Genomic DNA, 18,133 nt, shown 5'->3' with positions numbered 1-18,133 from the left:
ACATCAATCATTATCAAATAAGTTACATGAATGAGAATCATTTGTTTTGTCTTTTTCTTTTTTTGTCCTTCCCTATATTGTTGTAGAGGCATATCCATGTCGTCATTGACATTTCTTCTCACCCGTGGACGTGATCTCGTTGTCCTTTGCAAAGATGGGTCCTCTGCAATAACAAATAAAATGGCTAAATTTGAAAATTTTGAGACTTTAAAGAGCATTGTAGCACTCTTTACCTTGTCCAACTACATCATCTTGCCTGACAGCTTGAACCTCAACACACTCATCAAAAACAACCTCTACATCCCCTACAACTGCAATACAAGATGTTTTCTTAATCCCAACACATATTATAGTTGAATTTTCATTACTACACCAAATTCAATTTAAAATGTTTACTTGTACTACAATGCACATTTGAATCAACGCATCCATGGTACTCGGATGGTGTATCACGATTGGCAGGCTACAATCAAATGTAAATAATTAGTAATTTCTAAAGTATTCAATTTTAAATAAAAATGAATTGACTTATTTACCCATTGATAAATCCAACAAAAGACCCTGTGCATTCATTTCTCAGAGTCATTTAGCCATGGTTGTATGGTCTTGTCTGTAGACTAATTTCTTGTCCTCTTCAAAAGTTGTTTTTTTAAAACCCCAACACCTAATTTTTGCTTAGTATCATGAATTTCTTTTGTAATCAATTTCAGCAAGACCAAATTGTTTATAATTTATAAAAAATTGAATATAATTTTTCATTTACTTACACTTACAATTCGTACAACAAGCTTTGAATATCCACCCGAGTCGAGCTTGTGTTGACCATGCTTCTATTTTCTTACTTCGGTTGCCTTTGATGTGTCAAGAAACCTATGTGAAGTTTGAGATATATTAGAACACATAACTATTAAGATTAATTAGTACATAATTTCATTCTTAATATTATGACATACCTTCTTTCCTCAAGTGGTTCTATTTCTCCACCATGCCTTGTTCTTTTCTCAATGGCATCCTTTTAAAGATTCTCTCAGTCAATAATAGGAATATAGAGGGTCTGCTCATAATAAGGGTTGTTTTGCATTTGGGTCATGTAGTTGTACCTAATACACTTCAAAGCTTGTCCCGCTTTCTCAAGGAGCCTAAGTCTTTGAAAGACATTGGGTCCAAATAGTGTTGTCATGGCATCAATGAGTTTATCCTTTAACTCTTTAGTTTGTAAATTCCACCTTTTAAAAAAAGTAAAAAAAGCTATTAGATTCATAAATGAATTGAAGCTACATTTTCATTTACTTGAAGAAATTGATCAAAGGAAACCTGATCTAGCAATGAAATCAAAATATGATACCTTGTGTTTGGTTGGCCCAAATATGCACATTCATCATTAATTTTTTCATAAAATAGATTATTCCCTATAAAATAATAATGGGATTAGTAGTTATTGCAAGGGATGGCACAAAAGGTTAGTGCATTTGATTATAAGATTGTATAGTAAAAGAAAGGATCAATCTTTAAAGTCCTTGGAAGTTGGGCTACTCTCAAGGGAAGTCCATCTTCATTACTTATGAGCAATTGATCACAATTATTTAGTATTCCCGTACATCTAACATGGGTACATCTAGGAATTTCCTCATCATCTCTTGCATAAAATTAATCCAATATTACAAAATGCCCCCTAAGAAATAATAGTTCAAGTATAATAAACACATGAAAAATGAGAGAGAAAAAGAGGAATCTACTTACCAATAGGTGTTGTCATTGCATCTATGGCCATGCTATGTGTTTCCGACATTACATTTGGCATTACCTCTTTGGTTCAGTTCCTTATAGTAGGCGACATATTGAACATAGGATCAATGCTAGGAGCTGAAAAGTAAGATTGTAAGAGCACAAAAAAACAAGATTGTTAGAGCTATTAAAAAAATATTGTTCGAGAAAAACACAACTGTAGGATAGAACATGTGATGTACTTGAACCACCTGAAGTATCATCCTCTAGGGCATGGCCCTTTAACCTATTCAACATCCTCTATAAAAATAAAATATATATGAATTTTATTTAATGACATAAATAAAAGACTATAATATAAACATTGTTATTTTTGTTATAATTAAAAACTACATTAATACTTATTTTATAAGTCTAAACTAGGTGCATCAACACATCCTCTATTTTTTGTATTTGAGGAGTCTGAGGTCGAATTGATGTGAATTGTGTTAACACTCTTGATAGTGCATGAAGGACCTTTTGCAGTGCAGTCATAGGATTAGCAACTGACACAAAATTGTTAATGAATCGATCTTTCTCATCATGCAATTTCGCGTGGACTACTTATTCCTTTCCCATTTCTTGATCAACACTCATTTGTGAGAACAATATTACTAGCGCTATATTTAGAATCAATCCAAAATAGTAGTGAAGAATAAAATATACTAAAAAATTCACATTAACATATTCCTTGTATCTAATTTGTACAACAGGAATGAGTTTTACTTGTTGGAAAGAAGAAGTCCCATGAGAATCATCATCAATGTGTTTATCGTGTGGTTGTTGATCCATACTACAGCGTTGTATTTAAAAAAAAATCATTGAGACATGTTAAAACGCGTGTTATTATTCTAAGTTAGCAACAACAACAAAAATTAAAATTAATGGTGATTTGGATTCATTGAATGGATTTTATTTTAAATGTGCATAGTACGTACCACCTTGCCAATAATAATGGCTTTGTTTGTATCTATGCAATTCAAACTGTAATCAATAAGAAGCTCTTTGCCTCCACATATTGATTTTACCACACATACAAATATGTGATTTCCCTCGCATGCCTCAAATATGCAATTGGGTCACATCCTAGTTGATGCAAGTCACGTAGTATTTATAAAACTTGCAATATTCCCTGATGTTTTTGGCCATCCATCAATGTATATAGCTACTATTTTACTTTTTTAACTAAATTTTTTTTGTTTATAATTTTTTGTGAATGCATACCTACACATTATTTTTCATATGTAACAATATACATCTAACTACTGTAATCATAGCAAGGTCTAACATACTCCATCAATTCAACAATCCTATTGTAAGATACCTTTATGTCATCCATGGAAAGTAGGTCCAAACCATGTAATGAGGATGGTGTTATCCGATATATCCTCTCTCCAACACAAAAAAAAATAGTGTTTATTGGGGGTAATTCATCAAGGACCCATTGTTTTTGTAAATATTTGTACCTAAAGGACACATCGGAGTCTCCTTCACTCTCGTCATCATAAGAACATGACCCCCCTTGAGCATGGAAAAAATTCATATGTCTATTAAATTTATTTATGATATTTTAACCTCGAGTCAATCTCCTTGATTTAGACATACTAAATGTCTCACTTTCTTCTTCCATTCCTACATTTTTCTCACTTAAGGAAGAAAAATCAAACAAATACATATTCATTTGTACTTGCACTCTATAAAATAAGAGAGATGGGCGGTAATGAGAGATATTTTACAAATGGTAAAATACATTAATCTCTATGGGGTGTACTAACTTATACCCGATGATCCATGAGATTGTGTGGGATACTCCTGAAAGGGCTTTGGGTTTCTACATATGTAAATCAATTTTCTTATGTTAGCTAAAAAATTCATGATACATATACTCAAAATTACATTGAATATTAGCATCACATATGAATTATAAACATTAAAAGGTACATGACAAGTTAATCAAATTAATCATTGATCTATCAAGAAATCATTATTGAATAGCATAGGCATTGATCACATAATTGTATATTTCATTATTGTCATTGATAATCAAACCCCCCTTCAATGTTAGCTAATCAAACCCCCCCCCCCCCCCCCCCTTCCCAGCATTGATATTATTCCTCATCCATCTCATCATCAAGATCATCGTTGTCGTCGACATCGTCACCACCACTATCGTGGTCATCATCATCATCATTAGAAGCACCATCATTGTGATAATTAGTAGCAGCATCAGGAGCATCATGGACTAACTCTCAATTGTGATCCACTTCTTCGTCTTCCTCGGTATCTTCTTCTTCCATTGCATTATAATTTATCGGTCTTCCTCTTAAATCGTGTCTAATAATAAATGACCAATCCAGTTTATGTGGAACCTCTGAGTAAAATACCTACTCAAATTGGCTTGGAAGAACATAGGGCTCATCCCCAACTGGCACAAACAACCTTTTATTAATCATTGGAAATTCATTCTCATGCTCAATAAAAGTTCTATCAGCATCATTTTGGTTGAGTCATAGTCTATACCATTTGATGACAAAGAGAACTAATTTGAAGTAATTAAAGTCATAGTCAAGTATATCAACCAAAATGTCATAGTATCAATTTTGAGATTCTCAAGGATGTAACTAGATGAAATATTGGTCACTTAGAAGATTACACTTATCCCATTATCATAAGTTCTCTTTGTGTCATCAAACTTTTTGATGCAAAATTTATAACCATTGTATCTTAAACCATATACTAAATCTATTTCCTTTGTGTAACATTGGGATCTCCATTACAATGAGCTTGTATGACCAATGAAGACATGTATTCCTCTTTGAATCTATGACTAGAATGTTGACATCATTCAATCAATACCATCATCCAATCTTGATTGTTTGTAGTAAATAAATGTATAGCATCCCAGTCTTTAGAAAATGTACAAAAGAAAATATATGACTAACAAAAATATTATTCTGAAGATTAAGAATTAACTACAAAAACATCTCATCATTTATAACCTTTCACTTTCATAAATCTATTGTTCCCCACCAAGTACTCCCCTTCAAATTTTTTAATGGAGTCGAGATCCCAAATGAAATCTATATGGGTCTTTGCTGCAAGATTAGGAAGATATTGAGTAACGTACACCATCATCCAGTATACCATATATCCCTCAACCATAGAACCCTCAGGACTTGCTCTTTATTGAACCAAACCCCTCAAGAATTTCAAGTGTCTTCCACCCATCCACATTGATTTAGGTTGTACAGGTCTACACTCTTCAATCTCCACAACTTGGTGTATGAGGTAGTGTTCTTGTGCATTGAAAAACGTTAAAGGTAAACACTTTTTCATTTCACACATTAGTCAAAAAATTATTTTCTTCCAATATTTTATATCTTATTTATGAATTTGTTTAGATGACAACCACCTAAAAGGGATTTAAGACACAAAATCATATAAATACATGAGTTTACAATATATTACATATATTTATAAACTATTATATGTTTAATATATTGAACAAATATCATTTCTTAACTCATGTATTTTCCAAGATCATGTATCACTTGTTTGATATTATTGTCAAAGTTGTCTAGGAGCGATAGGGGTAGCACATATTGCAATAATTGTCAACTAGTCATTTTACTCTTTTCTAATATAATGTAATGAAAATTGAATGCAGTTTCACAAATATATTGTAAATACAAAAGCATGTGACTTATCTTGATGAAGGTATGTCAATCATGCATTTTCAGCCCTGGCCCAAATTCACTTTTCTTTAATATGAGATTGCTTATATTCGAGTAAATCCTATAAGAAATAAAAGTTTTTGTATCACTTCTTTTATGGCATTACTTTTCTTCGTTAATAACCAAGGAAGGGAACTTGCATTAATCCAGTCTCCATTTCTATTTGATTCAAAGATATTTTTTATTGCATTATTGAAATCATGAATGTCACTACAAATTTTGACAATTTTTTCTTTGTCATGCCTTCCATCCAATATTTTGCACAATGTATTTATTACATTCTTTCCAATATGTGTAGTGTCAAAAAAAAGTTCAATTTGTAGCTACTCATAGTAGGGTAGCCTACTAAATTCTCTGGGATAACACTTTAGTCTCTTTGGAAGGTGGTCAGTGATGCCTTGACAACCTTCATGATCATCAACTACATAATTAGCCAACAAAACACAATCAAATATATAATTTCCAAACATAAACCATTAGGTGGAGTGATACTAACTTGAATTCTATTATATTTCAACTACCATAAGTGAGATGTCATTCTTCGTGGCTTTGATGTAGTTTCTTCTTTCCCATTGAAAAGGTGTTTTTTGGCACTTCGATACTTATGATTTCTATAGAGGAAGTGCCTATACTCATCAAACACATGTTTTCTTAAACTTCTGGAATGACGAGATTTCATATTTGGACCACACATTGGACATGCAAATTTTCCCTTTATTTGAAGATCTACAAGATAACGATACAATTGGATTAAATATGTTAATTTTTTGAATTAGTATTATTGTGTACAACTAGATTTCATCATAATATACCAAAGAAATGTGTCAACCTTGGGGCATCATGAGTTATCCACACAAGTATTGCATGGAACTAAAAATGTTTTAGTCCAATTGATTGAGAGATATCATACATAGGGAAACCTTTCCCTCAACACTAGAAATTCATTGATAAGAGGCATAATATATACATTTATATATTTCACTTGGTACTTATCTAGTTTAATGAACAACATTATATAATTATTATGGTCATTTCACTCCAAGACTTATATGTAGATAAAAATAAAATAATAAAATACCTAGAACAATCATTGCCAACATGATGTGCTCCCTCTTTATTGACATCCATTGAGGAAGGTTATTGTTGATAACACAAATAGGCCAAACCAAGTAAAAAAATCTCATCTCTCTAAATGGATTGACGCCATGATTTGTCAGAGAAAGCCTGAGATTTCAAGGTTCTTCTTTAAAGTATTGCCACTTTTCCTCTATGTTTGTAAATGTTGAACCATACATAAAGATTCGAATAAACATATGAATAATTGTTTAAGACATGGATTAATGGGGATATAATGAAGAACCTTGCAAGGCACTTTTTTTGTCACTTGATCATCTTGATATCTACTCGTATGGCATTTAGAGTATTCTGTTGTATTTTTGTGTTCTTTATGATAAATAACATGATCTTCAAGAAAAGAATCTATTGCCCGATACTCCATTCCAATATGATTCATAGTGGTACATAATTCTTGATATGAGTGAGGGAGAACATTTGATGGTGGTAACAAAAAGTCACCTATCAATCTACAACAAAAAAAATATAAGTCATTAGTATAAATAATCTTTATGGTACATGTTTCACCTTTTATAGACTAAAATGATGCATATGAAAAGCCTTAGCATATGTGACATTTTTATGTTGGATAAACCATTCATAACCTTCAAATTCACCAGCAACGATACAAAAAAGAGAAGAGTTGATTGGGATCCTTCATAAAGGGTTACATTTTCCTTCTCAAGTAGAGGTATATCATGGACGGCCTCAACATCATCCTCATCATAATCATCATCAGTAGCAGCAGCAGCAGCAGTACCAAATGTGTCGTGGATCAATGCATTTGTTCCATCATCTTCAAACATGTTTTTTGGTGCATGATTGTCATCTTTCATAGGATCATCATCTTCTCCTTCAATACTAACACCTCCATGTTCCTCCATATTCAAGCCTCCATGTTCCTCTGAGATGTGGTGGTCTATATCATATACTACCTTAGGGAGATCAACCTATATAAAAATGATGATAATAAAATCCCCATTCAATGTGATAATCAAACTCATGTTTCATGGTTCATATGTATATTAATTGTGAAAATAACATAACAAACAACTTATCGATGGATGATAATCAAACCCCCGTTCAATGTGACCATTCTCCCTACAATGTCTCTCAGTTGTTTTGATTTTGATTCTTCTTGTCTTTAAGTTGCTACAACTCTTGCAAGGACAATAACATTTGTCGTCGCCTTCTCTTTCGAAGTTAGACAACAATTTAGTGATTGTCTCCCTATTTTGATCAAATTCCCTTGTATTATCTGACATGATCCTTCTTCACGAGAATAACTTATTCTTATACCCTTATTGAATCAGTTGTACTTTCTAGATATATCATTGATAATCATTTCAACAAACACATTGACATTAGAGAGAAACCCTTGAAAAAAAATTGGACATGGTGTTCTTAATGTTTATATCTGCACATATGGTTTTGAAAGGAAAAAATGGTGTACTTAATGTGTATATTTGCAAAAAAAAATAGACATATTATACTTAATGTATATCTCAGATTTGTATTTCATCCCTATTCATCACATTTCTCACCCAATTATAGACCCATCTCACCCCTATAAATATGCTCCATTTATATCTCCATCTACCGCATCAAAACAACTACCATTTCATATTGATTACTTATTTGGACTATCTTTCTCTCACTGATAAGTTTTGATAGTGGCCAAGAACTAATTATCTTTGTTGTTGATGAGAACCAATAGACATTATTGTCTAGCTTAGGGACATAAAGAGAAGATACGGGTGCTATGAAGGAAATGTCATAATTTGCGTTTCATTTGTGCCACCTCATTTTGATTTTGTACAGGGGAAGCCCGTCAATGCTAATAGAAAACAACAATGCACTTTCTTAGAGTTTGCAATTGTTCAACAAAATTAATGTGTTACAAGAAAATGCACCTGAAGAACTATTAGCTATCGAAGATCAAACACCTATGCCATAGTTACAACACAATGTGAAGTTGATTTTAGATATGGTAGAGGCAGATATTCAAAAGTTTAATCAGAATTTAAGGCACGAGAGAGTCTGTGGCAATATACAAGAAGGAGAAGGAGCGGCTTCAAAAAGAGATTGCACGGCAAAAATACAACTAGACAATATAGAGTATATTATGGGAGCACTGGATAGAATCCAGGAAAGTGTTGTGGTAGGTACTATGACATTGGGATCACTTGCAAGTGTCTTTGAGAATTTACAGTCCAAATATCAAGAGGACTAGAAGTTGTGCAATTTATCATGTATTGCATCTGCATGTTCTTTGTCATTGCTTATAAGAGTGTTTTAAGATTGGGAGCCACTTCAACATCTTTTGCATGGTTTAGAGGTAATGTCATTATGGAAGAGGCTTTTGCAAGGGAATAAGCCTCATGATTACGGAATTTACATAGAAGCAAAACTTTCTTCTTCAACTCCTTACACTCAACTCTTCACTGAAGTTATTCTCCCAGTAGTAAGAATAGCTGCTACAAATTTTTGGGAGAAAAGGGACCCTGAAACTATGCTACATTTTCTAGAGACATGGGAGAATCTACTACCAACTTCAATACTTCATACCATTATGGATCATATAGTGATGCCCAAATTAACAGCAACAACAGATAATTGGGATCCTTGCAGGGAGACTGTGTCAATACATGCATGGTTACATCCTTGGCTTCCCTTGTTGGGCCAGCATATGGCCCCTTTATATCCAACCATTTTTTATAAGTTTTGGAATTTCCTTCATTCTTGGCATGCAAGTGATGCATCTGCAAATGCAATTTTATCACCATGGAAAATTGTATTTGATCCTGCTAGCTGGGAATAGCTGATTGTTCATTTTCTTGTACCTAATCTGATGATTGTTCTATAGGAATTTGTAATCAACCCACCTAATCAGAAACTAGACCAAATTAACTGGATTATGGCTTGGGCATCTTCTATTCCCATTTATCATATGGTTGCAATGCTGGAGGCAACATTTTTTGAAAGTGGCAGCAGGTTTTTTATCATTGGCTTTCTTCAAATCATGATTTAAATGAAGTAACATAGTGGTTTTTAGGGTGGAAAGGACTATTGCGCCCCAAGCTTCTTGCTAATGAGAGGATAAGAAGTTAGGTAAATGTAGCCCTTGAAATGATGAATCAAGCTATAAAGGGTATGAGTACGGAAAAACCTAGGGCTAGAGAGAATCTAAGCTATCTTAGGGTGATGGAGCAGCACCAATTTGAGGCACTTCAACATCATCAAGCAGCAACAGCATATGCTCAAAAGAAAGTGTCAGCTTCTGTGGGCAGTGGGATTCACCTCAATAATTTCATGGGTGCACCTCAATTGACTTTGAAGGAAGTGGTTGAAACATATGCATAAGAACATGACATCCAATTTTTCCCTAAAGTTGGATGCACATATGATGGTCTTCAAATTTATGGCTTTGGAACTGTCAGTATCTATCTAGATTCTGTAAAATAACAAGTGCTTGCACAATCTAGAGATAGATAGGTGATTACATCATTGGAGCAACTAGTTGAGATGCACTATAATCAAATTGGAGGAAATCATTGATAAAACAAACATATAATGAAGAGAAAATGTACATTGTTTGAATGAAGCTCAAAAAATATCATATGCAGCAAATTTGTGAAGCTTAAAATGGATGTCATAGGAATGGTATGTTACAAAGCTTCTTCCAAATTACTAGTATTGAATGCATAGGAGATTACTAGTATGTGATCATTTAGAATTTTATAATTTCAAATGTATATTAATGGTTTGATGATACTCCTAGATTGGATTCATTATAACTAGTACCAATTTTAAGTGTCAGTTATAAGTATTGGCTGAGTACATTGCTACATTAGATGCATGCATTCCAAATGTAGAACAACGTTGAACTTGAAGATCAATTGAAAGTCTAAAGTTTTTTCTTTGAAGAAATAAATTAGTATGGCTAGAGATAATGAAGTTGAATTAGCATAACCATGTGCTAAGGGAAATAGATGAATTGTAGCTAGAAATCATATTCTATGTTTTAAGAGCTCCAAATTATTGTTAGGAATATGATTTAAGATCAATCATTGATGAAACCCTTTGAAGGAATAATATGCCAATATAAAATTAACTATGTAACTCACAAAGTATTTGTGTGAGTTGTATGTGGAGATATCTTCTTTTGGGTGTGCTAGTATAGAAGTACAATATTCAAAGCATTGATATTTTGATGAGAATAAATCTAAGTCACTAGACTATTGAAGATGAGGTATTTGGGTTTAGTTACAAGTTTTAAAATCATATAGTTGTACCTTTATTGTAATGATATTGAGATGTTATTGGTTTTGGATTAATGAAGTTAGTTTTATTCATAAAATGATTTAGAATCCACCATAAGATGTGTTAGTATAAGTAACAAATAGAAGTGCCACTTGTGTTTCAAATATGTATTTAAGTGGTTTTTTTTTTTCTAGAGGGTTTGATCTAATTAAATAAATCACTAAATGTTTTGGAGGTTATATTTACAATAAATTTGAAATTACTTAACATGAAGTATAGATTTAGGGAAAATGATTGAATTCTAGTAGCGAGAACAACCCACCTACATTTTGACCCCATCTTTTGGTATTAAAATGGGTATTCTCTTTGGATCGATATTGTTAGTTGGGTTTTTTTTTTTTACAACTTTTACCAATTTAGAATCTTTAATATGGAAGGTAAAATGTTATTGTTCTTGTTATGTCAAGATCTTTACGAAATCAGGCTGACTGCCAATGTATTGTAAATTTGTTAAAGAGAAGGATCTTATACCAAATGAGTTTGGCAGAGCACCAGTACCCTATAACTATGGATGGGGGAGAGGGGCAATGGAGGAAGCGCTACTTCTATTCATAGCATTATGTATTACTTATAGAAATAATAAAATCAAATGTTCATTTTCTAGAATAAATTCCTTCTTGGATATTCATGTACTGATGTTTCAAGTAAGCCAAAAGAAAACTTCATTTTAGTTATTTCCAGAAACTAACAAATTCCCTTGCCTTTTATTATAGTGGTTATCTGGCTGGTATAGATCTTTGATAGAGATTGCATCAAGCTTAGTAAAACATTAATTTTCTTGTAAACTCTTAATTTTATATGATTCAAACAGGCAGTGTTTGATGAAGCTTAGTAAATTAATATACAAGAAAATATAGTTGGTCACACCTTTTTTTAATTACAATTGTTAGAGATGATGTAAACACAAACACTATGTTATTGTAGATATACACTTTCTTACTTGTTTCATCGAGGTATAGATAACACTTACTCCTCTTCCACTCCAAGGCAATGCAAAGCAAGAGAACGGAGATCACAGAGCATTACTTTCTTACATATTTGGTAGCTCATACTATGAAATATCTAGATCCTTTGAAGAACATTGAAATCTTGATCAACAAAAGAACAACCAAACAATCTTGGTGACTCAAGTTTGATGCTATTCATAGAAACTGTACAAACTAATCCCAAAATTTTGTTGTGGACAACTTCATTAACCTCATTTTTTATTTCAATTAGTGAATGAATAATTAATTCTTAGGGGTTTGAGTAAATAAAACTGAAATGAAAGGTTGAAAACTATCTCCAAACACTAGACTTTTACTTTAAGTAAACCAAACACATGAAACCCTACTAGCACCACAAATTGATAAAAACTTTGCTAGAAAACCTAACAAAGAGCTACAATTGAGGCCTTTGGAATTGATCACATACTTATAATACACATAAAGCCTAAATGATTACATCAATTTTAGAATACAAATCTTTACATAAACAAAACTACAACTAAAAATATTTTTCAACAATCATGAGATTCGTAATGAAAAGTTCACTTTGTTCTTTACTATTATGAATTTTGCAACTAATCATATAAAGTTGGGAGTTTGGACTATTAAGAAGCTGATTGAAATTTTTTGGTGCAAATAAATACTTACTTATTACACTTTACTTAGGTTTACTTAGGTTAATGCATTATTTTATTATATTGCATTATTTTATTATTTATTTAGTGAGACACTTAGGAGTTTGTGCACTCTTATGAGTTGTCATGTTGACAACACTAGAGTAAGCAACTCTAATTGAGCACATGGTGTCTACAACACTAGAGTTTGCATCATTAACTGAGTTCTCATGTAGACAACACAGTTATTCGCACTCCCATTTTAGCACATGTTGTCTACAACATAATTTTGTGTGCTACACCTTTGTAGGCTTGTCCTCTCATCATTGTACTTACTCATGTACTTAATGGACGATAACCCATATCTGGTGGACATGTGCCTAGTTGTATGACTTATCATGTTGCTAACTTCTATGCATTCTAGAAGCATTCTAGACACATTTATATATAGGCACTCCTAGTGTACTTTGTATCAATATTGAATGAATATTATATTCTCATTCTGATCATACTCTCTTTGGTCTATTGTTGTGCTTGTGTTTGAGTTCCTTGGTCTTGGGTGGATTTTGTCCTAAGGCAAATTCTTACATGGTATCAGAGTTGAGAGTGATTCTCTTCACATAGCCATTCGAGACCATTGTTGCTTCAGCAAGTCAACCCCGATCTAGAGAATCCATAGAAATTGGGAGCATTTAGAGCCAAAACGGACCTCGTCATTCCGTCTAAAACATTGATTCGGTGGAAATCGGCTATAAATTCACCTATGTTGGGCCAAAGTCAATTTTGAGGGAAAAAAATTGCAAACCGGCACCCGAAGGCCCGATTTGCATCATAGGTATGGTCATTTATTTGATCTACGAATTTTAGTTTTCAGATTTGAATTTTTAGTCTCTGCGATTATTATTCGAATTTCAGTATTTTTTCAAAAAAATTCAGCCCTACAGGCCCCTGTAGAGAAATTATTTTTGCAGGAACTGGGCAGTGACACCCCGACTCCCATAGAGAATATTCCCTATGAATTCAAAATATTTGTTATTTATTTATCGAGCAGATTAAATATCGACAAGCTTCATCCACAAATTTTGGCAGTTAAATCTGGCATCACCATGCACCGGTCAATATCTGGCGAACCCTCCCAACCAACGACCACATTGTATAACCCAACAAACTTTGCTTGTTATTTAATCTCACAAGTGTTGTTCTATTTAAACGCATTGCAAGTCTATGGCGTGACCAATGTGGGATTTTAAATCCCAATTCTCGGTGACATGCTTTTAAACTCCAACCGACTTCGATATTCTGGCAGCAATAAATGACATTCCCGACGATCCGCAAACAATCTAGCTTCATCTTCACTTGTTCTAGCAACAGTGTTCTGACACCCAGAAAAGATTTTGTCGCCATTGTGTCTGCTCCGATCAGTACACGCAGCAACTTCAGACGTTGCCACACTAGACCACATGGCCATACCTGCCAAATCAAATAGCGACAACTAGATAGGTTGCCAACTCAGCTATGACTGCCAACTCATTTGTTGAATCAGTCGCCAACAAGGATAATCGTACCGCCACATCAGTGGACACATAAGCAAATATGTACAATACAGTTAGCCACCACATCATCAAACATGTCGTCTGTACAAGGTCGTACATGCTAACATCACCACCACATCAATAGGGGGACTCGTCTTTGCTGACATCATCAAGTTCATGAGACTAAATTTGATGGTTGTATGACCGTCATCTAGAGGCAAATTTGAACTACCACAATGCGCGTATGACCATCAAATTTAACCTCATCTTTTGCTGATTCAACCCCTCTCTAGATTGAATTTTTATTTTGCAGTCTAACTTTGGGAGGCCATATCTCAGTCATCCAAACTCCAAATTACGTGCAATTTTTTTAATTTTGGGTAGAATTTCCTAAACTTTTTAGTGGTGCAGCTCTTTTCTGGTTTTGGTGCACGGATTTGTCAGAAATTGTGTCTTTTGGCGACTATACCTATCCAATCTTACCTTTTGCAACTTCAATTACTCTTTACAGGCTCATCTGGACACGGAAATAGGTTTCATTTTTTTGACAGTGTGTTATATTTCATCTACTTTCCATATCTATAGTCAGATTATAGGGTTGTGTGGACAAAAGTGTCACTTTCAAAATTAGGTCATTTTCTGCATTGTAATGCTTTGATTTATCTTTAGAATTGTTGTATATCTGAGATACATTGTAATGTTCTAGTTTTGAACTCCGTAAGGAGGTTGTAAAAAGGCAAAATCAAAATTCCACTAAGGCCAAAATTGGCAAGTGGCCATTATAAATGCACTACATATAAAGTGCCAAAAGCATCTTTTTGAGGGGGTTTCTTGATTGAGTGAAAAGGGGGAGTGTTCTTGGTGTTGTGTTCCTCTTTTCCTTTTTTCATTTTCTGCATCATGAGAAATTTTAAGTTTCCAAAATTAACTCCACATAACTATGCTAAATAGTCCATTAAGGTGTGGTGTCATTTAATGCATAAAGAAGTTTCTCAATATGTAGATGGTACCCTTCCTAAATCAATAGGTGATCAAGTATCTGTTAGTGAAATCACTAATTGGCAAACAATGGATAGGAAAACCCTTGGCGATATTTGTTTGGGGGTTGAAGACAAGATCATATATCAGATTCAGAAGTCTCATACATCCAAGCAAGCTTGAGATACCCTCCAAAACCTATATGGTAAAGTGTCTAAGGAAGATGTTTTCAAAATTGAAGATGAGCTTGTCTCCTTAGATCCTAAGGCATTTGATTCCATATAGGATTTTATCATAAAGGTGAACGAATTAAGAATGAAGCTTGATGATTGTGGAAGTCCTATTAAAGATGATAGGTTAAACTATCTTATTCATAATAAGCTACCATTTGAGTACTCCACATCTGTTTTGTACTTATAACACCTCAAAGACTACATTAGGGTCTACCTATCAGAAAGTCTTTTTTGATCATTATGTTGAACTATTGGATAAAGATGAAAAGAAGTTGAAATCAATGGGGATTCTCAATTTGCCAAAGTCTAAGGCATTGGTAGAAAATAATGAGGGTTCTCAAAATTCAGCTAGTCAATCTTCAAATAAAGGAAAGGGCAAGAAGAAGAAGTGGAATAATAATACACAAGAGGATGCAGAAAAGACAACACCACAATCAAATCAACTAGGCAAGTCTTCCTCGAATTCAAACAAGAAGGGAGACAAAAATAAGGACAAGAAAAAGTGTGCTTATTGCAAGAAATTGGGTCATGAAGAACATGAGTGTTATCATAAAAAGATCGATGAGTTGACGACTAGCATGAAGAAACATAATGTTCCACTACCTAATGCTTATAAGGAGAAAGGGTCTACTTCAGATTCAAAGGGAAAAGGGCAAGCACTCATGGCAAATTCAAGTTCTTCAAAGGAATGGATTCTTGACTCAAGTGCCTCATTTCATATGGGTTCTTCAAAAGGAGATTTTTCTTCATTGAAGCAGTCTAAGGTACCACACATCTTTGTTGGAGATGATACAAAAATGGAAGTTGAAGGGAAAGGAAATGTGGTGATGGAAAATGGAGAGTTCAAAGATGTTCTCTATGGTCCAAACCTAAGTTCTAATCTCCTCTCAATTTACCAAATCACTCACCTTAGAGATGGTCATAAAGTTGAGTTCCTTCTTGACTCAGTAAAGGTGCACAGTCTAAAAGATGACTCAGTGGTTGCAGTGGGGAAAGTTAATCATGACAAAAGGTTGTATTCTTTCTCCCACTTTGTACCCAAGTCTCCTTCTCAAGCCTTATTGACTCAATCCAATTCACAAATCCAATTATGGCACGAGCGGTATGGTCATCTAGCTTTTTGCTATCTTCAGCAACTTTGCTCAAATAAAATGGTCAAAGGTCTACCTGTAATCAACTTTTCCATAGGTGAATGTTCAACATGTTCAATGCATATGCATCTAGAGGAGAAGTTTAACAAAGGGAAGTCTTCAAGAGCACCAGTTGTTCTTCAGTTGATTCACATAGTACTAGCAGATCCTTTTGTAGTGACTTCAATCAGCCAGGGTCACTATATACTTACTTTCATTGATGACTTTTTACGGTATACTTTCTTCATCACAAGAATGAAATGTTGGATAAGTTTCTAGCCTTCAAGACTCATGTTGAACAAAAATCCAGGAAAGCCACCAAAGTTCTAAGGATGGACAATGAAAGCAGACATGTGAACAAAAGACTTAAAGACTTTTGCAAACTTGAGGGTGTTGATCTTTAGAATCTACCAGCATTTAGTTCGCACAAGACATATGTTGCAGCATTTAGGATATGAACTCTAAAGTCAATGGCAAGTTGCATGATACAAGCCAAGTCTCTAGATCCATCACTTGAAGTCGAACCAATCAGTAGTGCCAATCACATACTTAATAGGTCTCATCATCCTGCCTTAGATAGAAAGACTCCTTTTGAGTTATGGTGTGGTAGAAAACCAGTTGTGACACACTTCAGAGTCTTTGGTTGTCCAGCATGGGCAAACATATCTTCCAGGGGATGCAAGGCACCACCACCTCGGCCTTGTACTTTCACTGGATATGAAGATAGTGTTAAGGCATACAGACTTATAGATCCTGAGACACATCAAATCTTTGTGGAGAAGGATGTACATTTTGAGGAAAGTTCACCAAGCTTATCCTCTAATCCTCTTCGCACTTCATACATTGCAGAAACTAATAGTGACACCAGCGATAGTGCTTCAACAGATTCAAATACGTGAGGTTCTATTGACAGTTGCAGCGAGAGGTCACGTCATCAGCACATTCCACATGCATACATTGCCACAGTGATAGGTCCAGTATAGCAAGGTACATCTTGTCTTCTAGCTCGAGCATCAGAGGATGACTACATAGCAGATATTTCAGGTTTGTTCGTGGAGTCATATGTAGTGGATTTGGGGGACATAATTGATGATATACATCTTGTCTTTGATGGAGAAGATCCTTCTTCAGTTGTTGCAAGGGCTCACTCTAATCCTCATGTCCATTCTCTACATGATCGATCTTCACAGGTTGATTTGATTGTGGATACTTATGTACAGCAGTTGCAAGAGGTCTCTTTATCATTTGAGGAGATAGTACATTCTTTGGGATAGGTTCTACATTCATCCTTGACAGGGACAGTTGAGCAAGTTTCAGAAGCATCATCAATCATCGAGATTCTTTCCACACACAGCTGAAGCATCTCACTTGTACCTAGGGTATTATTTCTTCCAAAGGGGAGGAACACTATTCAGCATTCCTGGATCAACTTCTACATCAGAGCAGCTATCACAAATCGGCACTCTTCATTTAGGGGGGGAGACTACCTTGTCTCTCTTCTTCTTCTCTCTTGTGGGGGGAACCTTTTCCTCTTTTGGGATAGTGTCCTTCTCACATTTCTCTATTGTATATACTTGATGTATGTCGTAATGGGGGGGTCTTGATTACTCCATCCATCCATTTTTTTGGTATGCAATGTCGGTATATAAACTTTAGGCTCACCATTGAAGACCATAGATGTCCTGTATGTGCTTTGAAATGGGGTCAACTGAAGCTTGCGCAAGAT

The 18,133-nt window shown here is 34.3% G+C and overlaps 1 long non-coding RNA gene and 1 pseudogene across 1 annotated transcript; one reads left to right on the top strand and one right to left on the bottom strand.

The window, feature by feature from the left end:
* Nucleotides 1–455: 455 nt before the first annotated feature.
* On the bottom strand, nucleotides 456–1,264 carry LOC149543349 (uncharacterized). The gene is made up of 3 exons (XR_016355229.1): nucleotides 1,101–1,264; nucleotides 954–1,012; nucleotides 456–870 (listed from the first exon to the last, which is right to left on the bottom strand). It is a non-coding gene; the product is annotated as an uncharacterized LOC149543349 (long non-coding RNA).
* A 5,439-nt stretch (nucleotides 1,265–6,703) lies between these two features.
* On the top strand, nucleotides 6,704–10,169 carry LOC149543348 (septin and tuftelin-interacting protein 1 homolog 1 pseudogene; annotated as a pseudogene).
* The last annotated feature ends 7,964 nt before the right edge of the window (nucleotides 10,170–18,133 follow it).

This window comes from Cupressus sempervirens, chromosome 8, assembly GCF_028749045.1.
Source record: "Cupressus sempervirens isolate cs-2001-9-10 chromosome 8, ASM2874904v1, whole genome shotgun sequence".
Lineage (NCBI taxonomy): Eukaryota > Viridiplantae > Streptophyta > Pinopsida > Cupressales > Cupressaceae > Cupressus > Cupressus sempervirens.
This window is presented reverse-complemented; position numbering and strand designations above follow the sequence as displayed.